Genomic DNA, 15,285 nt, shown 5'->3' on the forward strand with positions numbered 1-15,285 from the left:
TGGGAATTTCATTTCTTGACATAGACTTCTTCCCCTAAAGCCTCTCAGATTTAGATTTCAGAAGTTCAACTTCTGTTGTATCTCACAGCACATGATTTATAGATCATGTCTATAAATACAGATTTATCCATCAGCGCCTTCAGCTCCTCCTCCCCGTGAGATGGCCTGGGGTGATAACTCTCTCTTTCAACTTTTTTATAAACTCCTATCACATTTTTTCTCCCATTATAACTCGGCTGTCATGGCTTGATGCCGAAATGTTTATCCTGAAAGTCTAGAAAACAAATTTCTCTCCAGTGTAATTCCAGTATAACTGAATTGTCCCATGTAACCAGGAAACTTTTCATGCTCTTGCTTTTCCTATGTGTTCCCCTGCTCAGGTACTAGTTATCTTGTTTACATTTCTACTAATGGTTCACACCTCATAGCCTTGGAATGACTCTTCTCGGCCTAATTAAACCCAGTGTCTTTTTCATCAGGTTTGACTGCCAGTTGATTCACATGGGCTTCCCATGAGGGGACACAATCACCTGCAGGGAGGCTTCTCTTAACTCTTTGGGTAAGTGGCCTAAAAACAAAGATTTTGTATTTTACTAGTATGATTTTTTGTGTTGTCTTTTATGAGGTTTTTGTTACTTAGGAAACTTGAGCTTTTAAAGAAGTTAGGTCCTTTTAATCCATGTAATCCTCTCAGATACTTTTAAAGCTCTTTGATGATCACTAGTTAAATACATGGCCATATTTAATAGTGACTCCAGATTCTTGCTTTCATCAACCATGTTGAACCTGTTGACATCTTTGGCAGGCTTCCTCAGGATCAAACTTCTAAAGTAAGTCTTTTTATCTAGAAACTGACTTAGGGATTTTACAGTTAGACTCCTCGAAAGCCTCAAATAATTTCGCCTCTTCATCCCATATAGAGAAAATAAAATGATTAGGCTTTACATGGTAAATTATATGGGAAACATTGTCAAATCATAAGTGATATTAGATCTTCTTTCAGTTACATTTATAGGTATTCTATGGATATGATGTTTCAAAAATTATATAAATTCATAAGTCTATAATGTTATCAGCCATAATTTTGGTTATGGTACATCTTCTTTAAAGCTATATTTTGTATGGAGTTGTTAATGATGTATGTATTCTAAAGATTAATGCGGAAATTTATAAAACCCTCTGATGGTTCTGATTATTTTGTGATGCTATCAGTCACAGTCATGATTCTGTTTGTTACCTTAAACGCTACAGTAATTTTTAAAAGTAAATTTCTATCAATTGCTGATTATAATGAATTTTCATCAGCTGTTTCACCATGACTATTTTGTTTTTTAGTGACCTGTGTTATTGTTTAGATTTTCTCCAAGAGCATTTGTCATCAGCTGTCCAAAAATGGCTTTTCATGGAAGAGACTCAAACAGGAACTCTTCAATACAGTTTCCTGATAAAAGATCAATGGACTCAATAAAAAATTTTCAGAACTCTAATAAGACACTGAGAAACTCAAAAACCCTGATCAAGCTCACAGAAAAAACTAACTTCATGATATTGAAGAGCTGATGAGGGAATATTTTCACAAATTCATTTTGAAGCATTGTTAGTTCTTTACTTAAATGTTTTGTTTGCCAGATTAGAGGAAATTTTCTCTCTTAAGTTGTCTATAGTTTACAGTAATTTAATAAAGTATACTTTTTGTGAACAAAGATGAAAGCATTTATTTTCCCCCATACTTGATTCCTCCAAAATTCAGAAACTATTCATGAGTGTTCTTATGATGATGTGTTTATTTGTGTAAGTCCAAATAAAAACTTGTCTCCTTACTGCAGGATATAATTGGAAACATCAGGCATAATACTAAGGCCTTGGCTGAAATATCGTATTTGAAAAATATACATAGAATGCCTAATTTTGGCCGGGCAGGGTGGTTCACCCCTGTAATCTCAGCACTTTGGAAGGCCCAGTCAGGCAGAGCACTCGAGGTCAGGAGTTCGAGACCAGCCTGGCCAACATGACAAAACCCCATCTCAACTCCATCTCTACTAAAAATACAAAAATTAGCCAGGTGTGGTGGTGGGCACCTATAATCCCAGCTACTCAGGAAACTGAGGCAGGAGAATCGCTTGAACATGGGAGGCAGATGGCAGTCTGCCAAGATCACGCTACTGCACTCCAGCCTGGGCAACAAAGTGAGACTCCATCTCAAGAAAAAAGAAAGAAAAAACAATGCCTGGTTTCCATGGCTCCTTATAATGAGTAAAACTCATCACTTCTTGGCAAGCTCAGAAACCTTAAAACTGTAAGAAAAAGCTAAAGCCTGTCTTGGTTTGGCTTACCAGCATAAAGAGGTATTGAAGTATGAGATTCCTATTTGATCAGTGTACAGAGGAACAGTAATGCTTCTAAAGAAAAGCTATAACACACCTGTTTATAGATTGTAGCTATGTGCATTATTTTCAAGTTCTTGTTTTCTACCTATAGACTAGATCCTGAATTCTTCTAGATTCTTCCAATCCAACTTTCTTCCATGGAGGAAAATGAAAGCTACTCTGTTCCTGAAGCCCTATAAGCTGAAGCTAGATAAATGTTAAGAAACAAGTCTCCTGCTTGATGCCCAAGTCAGACAGAAAGTGCACCAGACCGCCCAATGTCACGGCTAGAGACATTCAAACAGCAAACCAGGATGAGAATTTCACAATTTCACTCTGTAGACAGCTTCTCCCGAGTCATGGGAACAAGACTCCATATCATAATGGGACTCTTACCTGTCCTAGGGCCTACATTTTTTACTTGGTTTCCAACTATATTTATTCAAGTAATTGCCTTTAATCCTAGATTCATTATTTATTCAATTAATTGCCTTTAATCCTAGACATTGCATAATCCTATTATGCAAACTAGGATTGTCATATTATTACTAATTTTACTTCTTATTTTCCCTTTTTAAACTTTGTATCTGTTACTTGCTGAATTTTTTCAGAAGTACAACTTCTAATGGAATAATGCTAGCCCAGCACTTTGAGATGATAGCAAAAGACTACAGCACAACAAAATCGAACTTAATCATGTACTCCAGGTAGACTTAGCCTGAAAGCCATTCTCTTCAAACCTCCTTTGTTACTCAAATGTGGCTAAAAGGATTTTGACACTGACTCCTAGACATCAATCACTCCTTCAAACATGTGATGAGAACAGAAACCTGGGACAGGCCCATCCAGGTACTGAGGGACATCAGAACCTACCACAGCATGGTCCATCAGTGAGAATTCCAGAGAAAGACCTTGACCAAAAGGAGAAACTATGATGAAAGTGGTCAGAATCATAATGGAGTCACTTGTGTTAAAAAACCAACAAATAAAAGAAACTCTGACATATCAACCCAGAGAAGGATAAGAAAAGAAGCGTTTTCATGCATAAACACCTGCTAGCAAAAACTATCACAAAAGACTATAAAAAACACAGCCTCGCACAAAGACCATTGCAACCTTACACAAAAATACTTCTGCGAGAACATCTGCCCAGCAACTTCTTGTGAGCCTCATACTGGCATCACCCTTGTTATTCATCCTTGTAGCCAAAGATTACCTCGAAAAGATCATGTAATCGTCCTCATTTTTCCTTTAAAAACCTTTGTTGCCCTACTCCCTCGGACATACAATTTAGTTTATGATGGTACGTGCGCTCCCACTGCAATGCTTGGGGACCAAGTTCCTGCCACACCTCACTCTTCCCCAGTAAATATCATTTTCTGTTAGAGTCTCTCTCTGTTCGTTATTTAGCTTGACAGTAATTTGGTACAGCAGCCAAAACAGGCCAAGACGTTGTCCGGAATCTTCCAGCAGTGGACGGGGGGCCTGGATTTGACCCTGTCAGTTGGACATAGGCTTCTCTCACTCCACCAGATGAGGAAACAATAGTGGGGTGTGGCGGGAGCTTGCTCCCCAAACAGGTCCTCCCGCCACGTGCCCTCCCCACCCACGGATCAGAGACAGGATGAGGGTGAGCCCGGGTGTCAGCCATGTGTCCCCAACCCGGTGCCTCATTTGCTCCTAGGATGTGCCCTGTAGGTCGTCTTCTTGCAGCTGTCCCGCTCAGTCTCCCCTCAACCCCTGCTCGTGCTCTTGCCGAGCTTATCAATATTGTGGTTTCCAGCAACTGTTCATGGTTTCAACTCATATCTGTCCCTAAGTGTGGACTTTTATTCCACGCGTTGGCACTGGCAATCAGCTGTGTGCCTCCTACTCAAGATATCCGAAACTAAAGGGGGATAGTCGGCTAAGTCAGGCCCCAAAAGTGTCCTCATCCAGATTCCCAGGACCGGGTGGACTCTGAGATTCATCATGGCAAATGGGACTTAAAAGTCCTCATCCAGATTCCCAAAACCGTGGACTCTGAGATCTTTACGTGGGCAAATGGGACTTTTGCAGATGAGATTAAGTGAACGATCTTGAGATGAGGAGAGGAGCCTGCTATGTGGGTGGGTCTGGACGTGATCACAGGTGTCATATGAGGGAGGCAGAGGGAGACATGAGACTAAGGAGAAAGCGCCATCACTTCAAAGCCACAGAGGTTCCGCTGATCCTCCGCCCCACCTCCCCACCCCACGGACCATGTGGTCTTTTAAAACATGAATCTGTCAGGGCAGCCCATTCAAACCCACAGAGACGCTCCCACTGCACCAAGAACAAAGTCAGAACTCTCAGGCCTGGACCCACTGCCCGGTCAGCCTGCTGGATCCCCATAGGTGCCCGCAGACCTGCTCCTGGCCCAGAGTGTAACAGGCTCCCTCCCACCACCCATCTGCACGGGCGGGCGCTTGCCATCGCCTCTCCCTCTGAGCACAGACAGCCACAGCTGGCCTCCGTGAAACGATGGATTAACAGTCAGGCCGGGCAAGGGCTCTCAGAGCCTGCCACAACGGAGGGAGCAGCTCAGGCATCTGCCACGGCTCCCCCAGGTGTGATCACAGCTGCTTTTCACTCCAGCTGTCCCCAAGGAGGCAGCTCTCTTGGCTTTTCCCCTGGGCCTTGAATCTGCAGGAGCCCCATCCACAGGCCCCTGGGAGGCGGAAGACATCTCGGCTCCAAAGCCAGTCACCTGTGACTCTTCTGAGGACGGTGAGAACCCAATCTGACGGTGTAGCAGATGGTTCAGCTTGAGCTTGCTTCTAGCAATCAAGGCTCTAGGAAATGCCCTAAAGTGCATGACGCGACGCACTTTGTCCCCAGCAAACTCCCCACCCTGCGCCTGTTTCTAGTGCCGGGGCTGGTCCAGCACAGCCTGTGCACTTGCCCGAATGTCTACAGCCCTGGCCCTCAGCCGCACTGTGTTGTTTTCATGCACCTTCATCCAACAGGACTCTGTTCCGACAGAGGACTGTGGTGTTGCCCCCTCCAGCACCACTTACCCTTTTCATGTTACATAAATGTCCGTTGAGTCCTGACCAACTACAGAAATCTGTCTACTGGGGGCATGTGACGGCCCCAGGTGGCCCAGGGCCTCGCACAGGAATGTGTTTACAGCGTTCCCATCACTGAAGCCACAGTCATAACTCAGCCTCGTGACATGGGCCAGGGCCCTCGCCCCTACATGCTCTGCAGCTCACCCGTGTCGCCGCAGCCTCCTGGGCCTGGACGCCACCCTCTGAGGGGGCACTCGGGGCAGAAACATCTGTTTCCAGCTTGTAACAAACAGGACATGTGTGCCTCGCACACCTAAATCAATGCTTGACAAGCCTGGCCTGATCTCGGGGCGCTCAGCACCAGCTACCTGCCTGGGCCCAGCCGATCACCTCTCCCTTAGTATTTTGAGGGAAGAGTCTGAGCCCTTTCTGCCCTGCTAGACTTGTGGACAGAGGCCCCCCAAGACCTGGACAGAAATCAGGCCATAGTCTCCAGCCCCAAAGAGCCTTCCAGAGGCCTGCACCTATCCTCCCCAGCCGAGGCCCTGATGTCTGTGGCTGTGGCCACAGCCAGCTCTGTACTTGCCAAGTTTATTCTAGAAAACATTGGTTTGGACAAGACCTCAAAACAGAATTGGGGAAATGAAAGAGAAAAGAAAAAGGATTTCTGCTCTCATTGTAAGGACAAAAAGCAATTAAGGACCAGCACACAAACAGATCAATAATCAGACCAGAAAAAAATATGGCAAAATATCTATATTCTCTTACGGTGAATAAGTGTTTTCTCAGAATGAGGCTAAGGCCAGGAACAGTGAAAAGTAAGACTGATGAATTTGCCCACAGGAAAAAAGTAAAGAGTCTCCAAGGACAAAGCCTCCGTAAACAAAGCAACCAACACAGGAAAGAAAGTGACCAAAGTATCTAACATCAGAGAGAGTCTGTATTCACATGAGTTCCAGAGAGACAGAATCCACAGGATGTGGATGTGGATATCGACAGAAATAGGAATCAACACGGACACAGGCTATGGCCACAGGTATGGATAGAGGGAGAGATGCAAGAGAGAGATTTTAAGGAATTGGCTCACACAATTGTGGAGACGAATGTCCAAAATCTGCAGGGCAAACCAGCAGGCTAGAGACCCAGAGAAGAGCTGAGGCTGCTGCTCCCGTCCAAAGTTCAGCCTGCTGGCAGAACTCCCTCCTCCTTGGGGACTGCCGTCTGTTTTCTCTTAAGGCCTCCATCTGCCTGGATAAAACCCACCCACATGATGGATGATGATCTGCCTTACGCCAAGTCCACTGGTTGAAATGTTAATAACATCTAAAAATTACCTGCACTATCTAGACTGGTGCATGGCCAAATATCTGGGTACCACGGCCTGCCCAAGTTAACATCTAAAATTAACTCTCACGGAGTCCAAGTAAATGAATGTTAAAAAAAAAAAAAAAAAAAGATGAATGACACAAACTCGACCTTGAAGAAGTTTTCAGTGGAACATGGGGAAGAGTTCACTTTAGCAAGCTGCAGGCACAAACAGCCAATAGAACACATGGAGATTATTAAAAGTCACAAATCGTCAATGGAAAGCAACTTACAATGTGATGTTCATTGAATACCTACTGTGTGCCAGGCAAGATCTAAGGTGGACACATGCAGTGTGCCTGCACTGCAGCAGTAAGATCCTGGCGGGGAATGGATAATACAATTAAAAACAAATCACAAAGAAAACAGAAGAGGAAAAAAAGCAATTAAAAACAAATAAATGCTCCATAAAGGACAACAGTGCCACGTGAGGGTGTGGCCATCGATGCCAGGCATCCAGAATGTGTCCTTGGGGACATGGACCACTGGGAGGTGCATCCCAGGCAGAAGGAGCAGGAGGGGAAGGGTCCAGGCCAGAAAAGTGCTTGCCAAGTTCAAGAGCAGTGGGAAGGCCAGTGGGCTTGGGAAGGAGTGGGCTGGAAGCACATGCCGGAGGCCAGACTGCACGGGGCCAGACCGGCCCAATTCCAGCCTTGGACTTCACTCTATGGTGACAGATCCTCGGAGGGACTTGGGGAGGGGTTGTGTGTTTTCCTGGGAGCCACAGGAAAGCGAGTGGCACTGGGCTGAGGAGGGGAGTCACAGGGCCCACAGTATCTATGCAGGAGTCCCAGTGGAAGAGCAGAAAAAATCCAGAAGAATATACAAAAGTATTCAAAAGTAATTCAAAATAACAAAAATCCAAAATATTCAATAATTTAAATGCTATTACTTAAAATAGTACTGTAAATAATAAAAAACATATTATGAAATATAATAGATCACTGGCTATAATGCCAATGTACAGAAATTCGTTTTATTTCTATAGAACAGCAACAAACAGAAAACATGATTCTTATAAAGATGGCAGACGTCTGCTTCTATTAAGGGCATACAGAGAACTCAGACCAGTTAGCAAATCTGAAAGAAATACTTTAAAAATCTGTCTGAAGGTAATGGAGAGATACCAAAGTGGTGAATAATAGCCACCAAAGTAGCTGTCATTTGCAGCCACTTCCCCCAAGCCACTCCCCAAAAGCATTTGCTGATTCTGGGATAGTCAGCGAGAAGCTGAGCAGAAATCCTGACAATCTTAGAGCTAGGGAGAAAAAACTCAGAAGCCAGGACTCACCAGGAGAAAGGCACTTGGGAACTCCATGTACTTCGGATTAGAAACCCATAGACTTTCCTCATGGGAGCAAAGATGAAGGAAATCATCCCTCACATGAACTGCAACCAGATGCACGTCATCCAGGTCCTTAGAAAAGCTCAACCTCTGCCACTGGGTTAAGTTGACCTCAGATTTTGAATTCCACCAGGACCCAGCCAGAAGCATATGAAAATCATCTCTGGAAAATTATAACATCACTTTAGGCTCAATTGCTCAACCCAATACTTCGGAATACAATATCCAGCACACAATCACAAAGAACCACACATACAAGGAGATGAAGCAACATGAGGAAGAACAACAAAAACGGAAGATCAATAGGGACTCCAGACCTCAGCTATGGGAATCATCAAATGAAGACTTTCCTAATATTTTTTACTTCGGTAGCTTTGGGGATACAAGTAGTTTTTGGTTACATGGATGAATTATATAGTGGTGAATTCTGAGATTTTAGGGAACCTATCATCCAAGTAGTGTACACTATACCCAATATATAGTTTTTTATTCTTCACCTCCCCCACCCACCCTCACCCTGTAAGAGGCCAGGCAGGGTGGCTCACACTTGTAATCCCAGTACTTCAGGAGGCAGGAGGTTTGGGACCAGCCTGGGCAACATGCCAAGACTCTATCTCTACAAAAAACGTTTAATAATTACCTGGGCACAGTGATACACATCTGTAGCCCACACTATCTGAGAGGCTGAGGTGGGATGATTGCTTGAGCCAGAAGTTTGGGGCTACAGGGAGCTATGATTGAATCACTGCACTCCAGCCTGGATGACAGAGTGAGGCCCTGTCTCCTGAAAAGAATAAAAATAAATAAAATTCTAAAACTAATAAAATAACAGTGCTACTAGGTTTGAAGAGTTTAAACGCAATCTGAAAATTTCATCATAAATTGAAAACTATAAAACACACATAACAGATCTTTTTTAGTTTAGAATTTTAGAACAGAAGTGTACAATTAAGAGCTCACATGATGGGTTTAAGAGCAGACTTAACACAGCTGAAGAAAGAATTAGTGAACCAGAAGCTGGATCAGAAGAAAATATCTAGAATGAAGGATAGACAAAAACACAAGCACGGAACTGGAGGGTTAAAAGAAGAGAGTGTCCACTGGTAAGATCTAACATATAGGTAGAGTCCCAGAAGGAAAAGTGAGAAAGAAAAGAAGAAACATTTTTAAAGAGGCAATTGCAGAAATCTCTCTAAACTTAAGGAAATATCCACCCCATCATTCATATAGAATAAAACACATAGAAAATCTCATCTGGGCCTGGCATGGTGGTTCATGCCTGCAATCTCAGCACTCTGGGAGGCTGAGGCAGGCATATCACTTGAGGACAGGAGCTTCGGACCAACCTGGCCAACATGGTGAAACCCTCTCTCTAGTAAAAATACAAAAATAAGCCTGGCGTGGTGGTGCTCACCTGTAATTCCAGCTGCTTGGGAAGCTGAGGCGGGAGAATCTCTTGAATTCAGGAGGTGGAGGTTGCAGTGAGCCAAGATCACACCCCTGCACTCCAGCCTGGGTGACAGCAAGACTCTGAAGAAAAGAAGAAAAAAAAAGAAAAGGAAAGGAAAGGAAAGAAAAGGAAAGGAAACCACATCCATCCATAACATTATAAAACTCCTGAATACAGAAAAAAAAAAAAAAAAAAGAGGCTACCTTAAAAGTAGCCAAGGGCAGGGAAGCTCACACTAGCTTTAAAGGAGGACCAGCAAGGCTGGCAGCTAATGTCATAACGGAAACAAGGAGAATGAGATGCTATCTTTACAGTGCTAAAAGAAATACCTGCTAAGCCAGGGAAACTATCTTTTGAAAATAAAGATGACTTTTATTTTTCTCTTCTTTTCTGTTTTCATTCTCTAGGGCTATCCTAACAAGGACCATAAAGAACAGAAGTATATTCTTGCACAACTCTGGAAGCTGGAAGTCTAAACTCAAAGTGTCAGAAGGGCTGGGCTCTCTCTAAAGCCTGTAGGGTAGGATCCTTTCTTGCCCCTTCTAGCTTCTTTTTTTAAATTTCTAAAAACACCTGTATTGCTAAGAACCATGATTATTACTTAAAATAGATTTTCAGTTACTGACATAAAATATGTTGCTTTTGAGAACACATGGACACACAGAGGGGAACGACACACACTGGGGCCTATTGGAGGGTGGAGGCCGGGAGGAGGGAGAGGGTCGGGAAAAATAACTAAGGGGCACTAGGCTTAATACTTGGGTAATTAAATCATCTGTACGACAGACTCCCATGGCACACGTTTACCTGCGTAACAAACCTGCATATGTACCCCTGAACTCAAAATAAAAGGTTTTTTAAAAAATGTTCTTTGTGCTTCTAAAAATGTCTGAATGATCCTATATGCATTTTTTTTTCTTATTTGCCTCTTATGCATAGCTTATAGATTTAAAAGTACAATGTTGCTTGTTTTGTATGCACTTTGGTGGATCTAATAATTTACAAATAGGACATAGGCATGCTGATACAGCCAGCAGTCAATTGCCCCTTCTGACAGCAGGGTCTAAATATACAACAAGCAATGTGTGCAAGTGGAGAGACATAGACGATTTTTTTTTTTTTTTGAGATGGAATTTCACTCTTGCTGCCCAAGCTGGAGTGCAATGGCCTGATCTCGGCTCACTGCAACCTCCGTCTCCTGGGTTCAAGCAATTCTCCTGCCTCAGCCTCTTGAGTAGCTGGGATTACAAGCATGGGCCACCATGCCTGGCTAATTTTGTATTTTTAGTAAACATAGGGTTTCACCACGTTGGTCAGGCTGGTCTCGAACTCCGGACCTCAGGTGATCCGCCCACCTTGGCCTCCCACAGTGCTGGGATTACAGGTGTGAGCCACCGCCCCTTGCACAAAGTTTTAGGTCATCTGTGATTCGCAAATGACAGGCTTCCAGAAGCTCTGGAACGTGCCAAACAAGGCACTGTGGGGTAGTTTGGCTCCATGTGACCTAAGAGAGGAAAATCCATTATCTTTGGGAACATTACACAATTCAGGTAACATATGTGCATATTCTCAAGGCAAATTTAAAGTCCTCATACTCAGTAAATCAACACGAGAGCAGCATTCGCAGATAATATTCAAACAAACAGAAGCTTCTTCATACCTGACGTGGTGGAAAGACCACTGGATGACTGGACACTGAGATGCGTGGTTGACAGTCTTGTCTCTGAAACACATGATTTGAGTTTTGAGATTAGACACTTGTTTTCCTCCAGCATCAGTTTTTTTCATCAGTAAAACAACAATAATAATGCTATTGATATCTGACAAAGTGCTAGCAGCCCTCACTCTCAGGGCCTCCTCCGCCTCAGCGTCCACTCTGGCACCGTGGGAGCCCCTCTCTGGGCTGGCTGAGGCCAGAGTCCCCTCCCTCTGCTTGTTGGGAGGTGTGGAGTGAGAGGCGCAGCCAGGAAGCGGGGCTGCGCGCTGCGCGCTCGCGGGCCAGTGTGAGTTCCGGGGGGCGCGGGCGCGGGCTCCAGCTCTGTGGGCCCCGCACACGGAGCGGTGGGCCGGCACCGCGGGCCCAGGGCAGTGAGGGGCTTAGCACCCTGGCCAGCAGCTGCGGCGGTTGTGCTGGGTCCCCCAGCAGTGCCGGTCTGCCAGCGCTGCACTCAAATTCTAGCCAAGTTTGGCTGCCTCCCGGCGGGGCAGGACTCGAGACCTGCAGCCCGCCATGGCTGAGCTCCTCCTCCTGCGGTGGGCTCCGCAGCCTGAGCCTCCCTGATGGGCGCCTCCCCCTGCTCCGTGGCGACCGGTCCTACCCACAGCCCAAAGGCTGAAGTTTGCAGGCGTGGCTCGGCCCTGGCGGGCAGCTCTGCCTGCAGCCCCGGTGCAGGATCCACTGGGTGAAAGGGCTCCTGAACTCGGTGGGGACTTGGAGAACTTTTATATCTAGCTGGAGGATCGTATATACAGCAATCAGCACTCTGTGTCTAGCTCAAGGATTGTAAATGCACCAATCAGCACTCTGTGTCTAACTCAAGGTTTGTAAATACACCAATCAGTACTCTGTGTCTAACTCAAGGTTTGTAAATACACCAATTGATACTCTGTATCTAGCTAACTCTGTATCTAGCTAACTAGCTCTCTGTGACTCTGTGTCTAGCTCAAGGATTGTAAACGCACCAATCAGCACTCTGTCAAATCGGACCAATCAGCTCTCTGCAAAATGGACCAATCAGCAGGATGTAGGTGGGGCCAGATAAGGGAATAAAAGCAGGCTGCCGGAGCCAGTAGTGGCAACCAGCTGGGGTTGGCTTCCACGCTGTGGAAGCTTAGTATTTTTGCTCTTTGCAGTAAATCTTGCTGCTGCTCACTCTTTGGGTCCATTCTAACTTTATGAGCTGTAACACTCCCGGTGAAGGTCTGCAGCTTCACTCTTGAAGCCAGTGAGACCACGAATCCACTGGGAAGGATGGACAACTCCAGACATGCGCTGCCTTTAAAAGCTGTAACACCACCACGAAAGTCTGCAGCTTCATTCCTGACAGTGAGACCACGAACCCACCAGAAGGAAGAAGCTCAGACACACTCTGATGTCTGAAGGAACAAACTCCAGACACCCCATCTTCAGGAACTGTAACACTCACCTTGAGGGTCCGGGGCTTCATTCGTGAAGTCAGTTGAGACCAAGAACCCACCAATTCCGGACAGACTATGACTACACCATCATTAGGAAGATCACTTTAAATGGTGTATATAAAAGGCTCTCAACTTTAAACCCAGTACCCAATATACACTCATAGATATCAGCGTATTACAGAAAAACAGTATTTCTTTTGTAGTCAAGCATATCTGGATTCTAATCCCAATTCTACTAATTGCTGCTTTATTTTTTGTGTGCTGTGATAATCAATGTTTTTATCACTAGAATCTTGATAATATTTAGCTCACCATGTTTTTCTGGAAATCATATGAGATAATATGCAAAAGACTTAGTGCAGCACCAAATGTGACTCTTCCAGCTCCTGTGGTTGTCGACTGCCCTGGGCGCTCCTGGGCCTGCAGACGCATCATTCCAGCCTCTGCCTCTGCCTTCACGCAGTGTTCTCCCTATATCTGTGTCTCAATGTTTCTCTTCTTATAATGGCACTGACCATAGTGGATCTAGGACCCACTCTACTGTAGTGTGGCCTCATGTTACCTTGATTACATCTGCCAAGTCCCTCTTTCCAAATAAGGCCACATTCTCAAGTTCTGGGTGGACATAAATTTGGGAGTGACTCTATTCAACTCAGTATACTCTCTCTTCCTGAGAAGAGCAGTTTGGACTCAAAGCTGTTCAGTGGGCAGACCAAGGGTGGGGGGGTGTCTGCATGATGGGGGTTGGAGGGATGCAGGGGCCCAGAGTGGGAAGCCAGTGTGGAGTCCAGACTCGGAGCATCCACAGGAGCAGGAGTGGGCAGCCTCATGTGGAAAGTCAGATCTTAAGTGGGGTGAGAAGGGTTCCAGATGGGGAAGGAGTGCAGACTAGAATGGAGGGGGAGCCAGAATGGCAGACGGGAAGAGAATACTGGCAGAGAGGGCAGATTGGTCACACAAGGGGATTGGTCAAGTAAGTAAATATACTGAAAATAATAGAAAAGAGAGAAGATAGTTCCAAATACCAAAAGGGAGTGATGGTTTGGATCTGTGTCCCCACCCAAATCTCATGTCGAATTGTAATCCCCGGTGTTGGAGGTGGGGCCTGGTGGTAGGTGGTTGGATCATGGGGGCAGGTTCTCTTGAATGGTTTAGCACCAACCCCCTAGTGCTGTTTTCCTTAGAGTCCTCCGGAGATCTGGCTGTTTAGAAGCACGTGGCACCTCCCTGGTCTCCTTTTCTCCTGCTCTGGGCATATAAGAGGTGCCTGCTTCCCTTCACCTTCAACCATGATTTTAAGTTGCCTCAGGCCTCCCCAGAAGCCAGGCAGAAGCTACTATGCTTCCTGAATAGTTTCCAGAACCGTGAGTCAATTAAACCTCTTTTCTTTATAAATTACCCAGTCTCAGGTATTTATTTATAGCAGTTCAAGAACAGACTACAGAGAGAAACTGGCATGAATCCTATGGTACTGGAATGGAATTTGATCCAGTTTGAATACATGGTTTCTAACATAAATAGCCATTATACAGGAGCTGTCCTGATTTGTAGAAAACACACTAAAATATTTATGAAGGAGGAGGTGGCAGGTCAGAAAAATACTCTCTTGAATGATTCAGATAAAAATTCTTTGTACTTTTCTTGCAACTTCCAATTTTTGGCTGAAGCTAAAGAAATATTTTCAGACAAAACAGAACATTTGTTGCCAGGGGACACACACTAAAGGAACTACTTAAAGATAGGCTTAAGAAAGAAGGAAAATGATCCCAGAGGAAACCTCAGAGATGAAAAAAAGAATTGAAGAGTGTAAAGTACACAGGTGAGTACATTTTAAGAGTTATTAACTAATAACAATGATGAGGTGATGTCTAGTGAGGATAGAAAATTAAAACAATTTAGATACATAGCAATAACATACAAGTAATGAAGGGCTAATAACACTGCATCATCATAGCTGAAAAGAAGATCAAAGAATTAGTGACAAATTTTTTTATAAATTAAACTAATAGAAAAAAAATGCAACTGTAAGAAAGTCCATCCAAAGGGAGGCAAGAAAAAAGGGATAAAGAAGACGAACAAGAACAGCATTATCTCACTTATCTGTGGAAACTAAAAAGAGTTGAGCTCATAGAAGTAGAGAATAGAATGGTGGTTACCAGAGGCTAGGGGTGGAGAGGGAGGGAATGGAGCATGGTTGGTCAAAGGGTGCAAAGTCTCAGGTAGACAGGAGGAATAAGTTCTGAGATCTATTGAATGACAGAGTGACTATCTATACTCAATAATAATGTATATTTTGAGATAACTAAGAGAGTCCATTGAAAGGGTCTCTCCACAAAAAATAAGTAAATGAGGTAACAGATACATTAATTAGCTTTATTCAATCATTCCACATTGTTTACATGTATCAAAATATTGCGGCCAGGTGCGCGGACTCACGCCTGTAATCCCAGCACTTTTGGAGGCCAAGGTGGGTGGATCACTTGAGGTCAGGAATTCAAGACCAGCCTGGCCAACATGGTGAAACCTAATCTCCACTAAAAATACAAAAATCATCTGGGCATAGTGGTACATGCCTGTAATCCAAGCTAC

The sequence above is a fragment of the Papio anubis genome, chromosome 7 (genome assembly GCF_008728515.1).
Source record: "Papio anubis isolate 15944 chromosome 7, Panubis1.0, whole genome shotgun sequence".
NCBI lineage: Eukaryota > Metazoa > Chordata > Mammalia > Primates > Cercopithecidae > Papio > Papio anubis.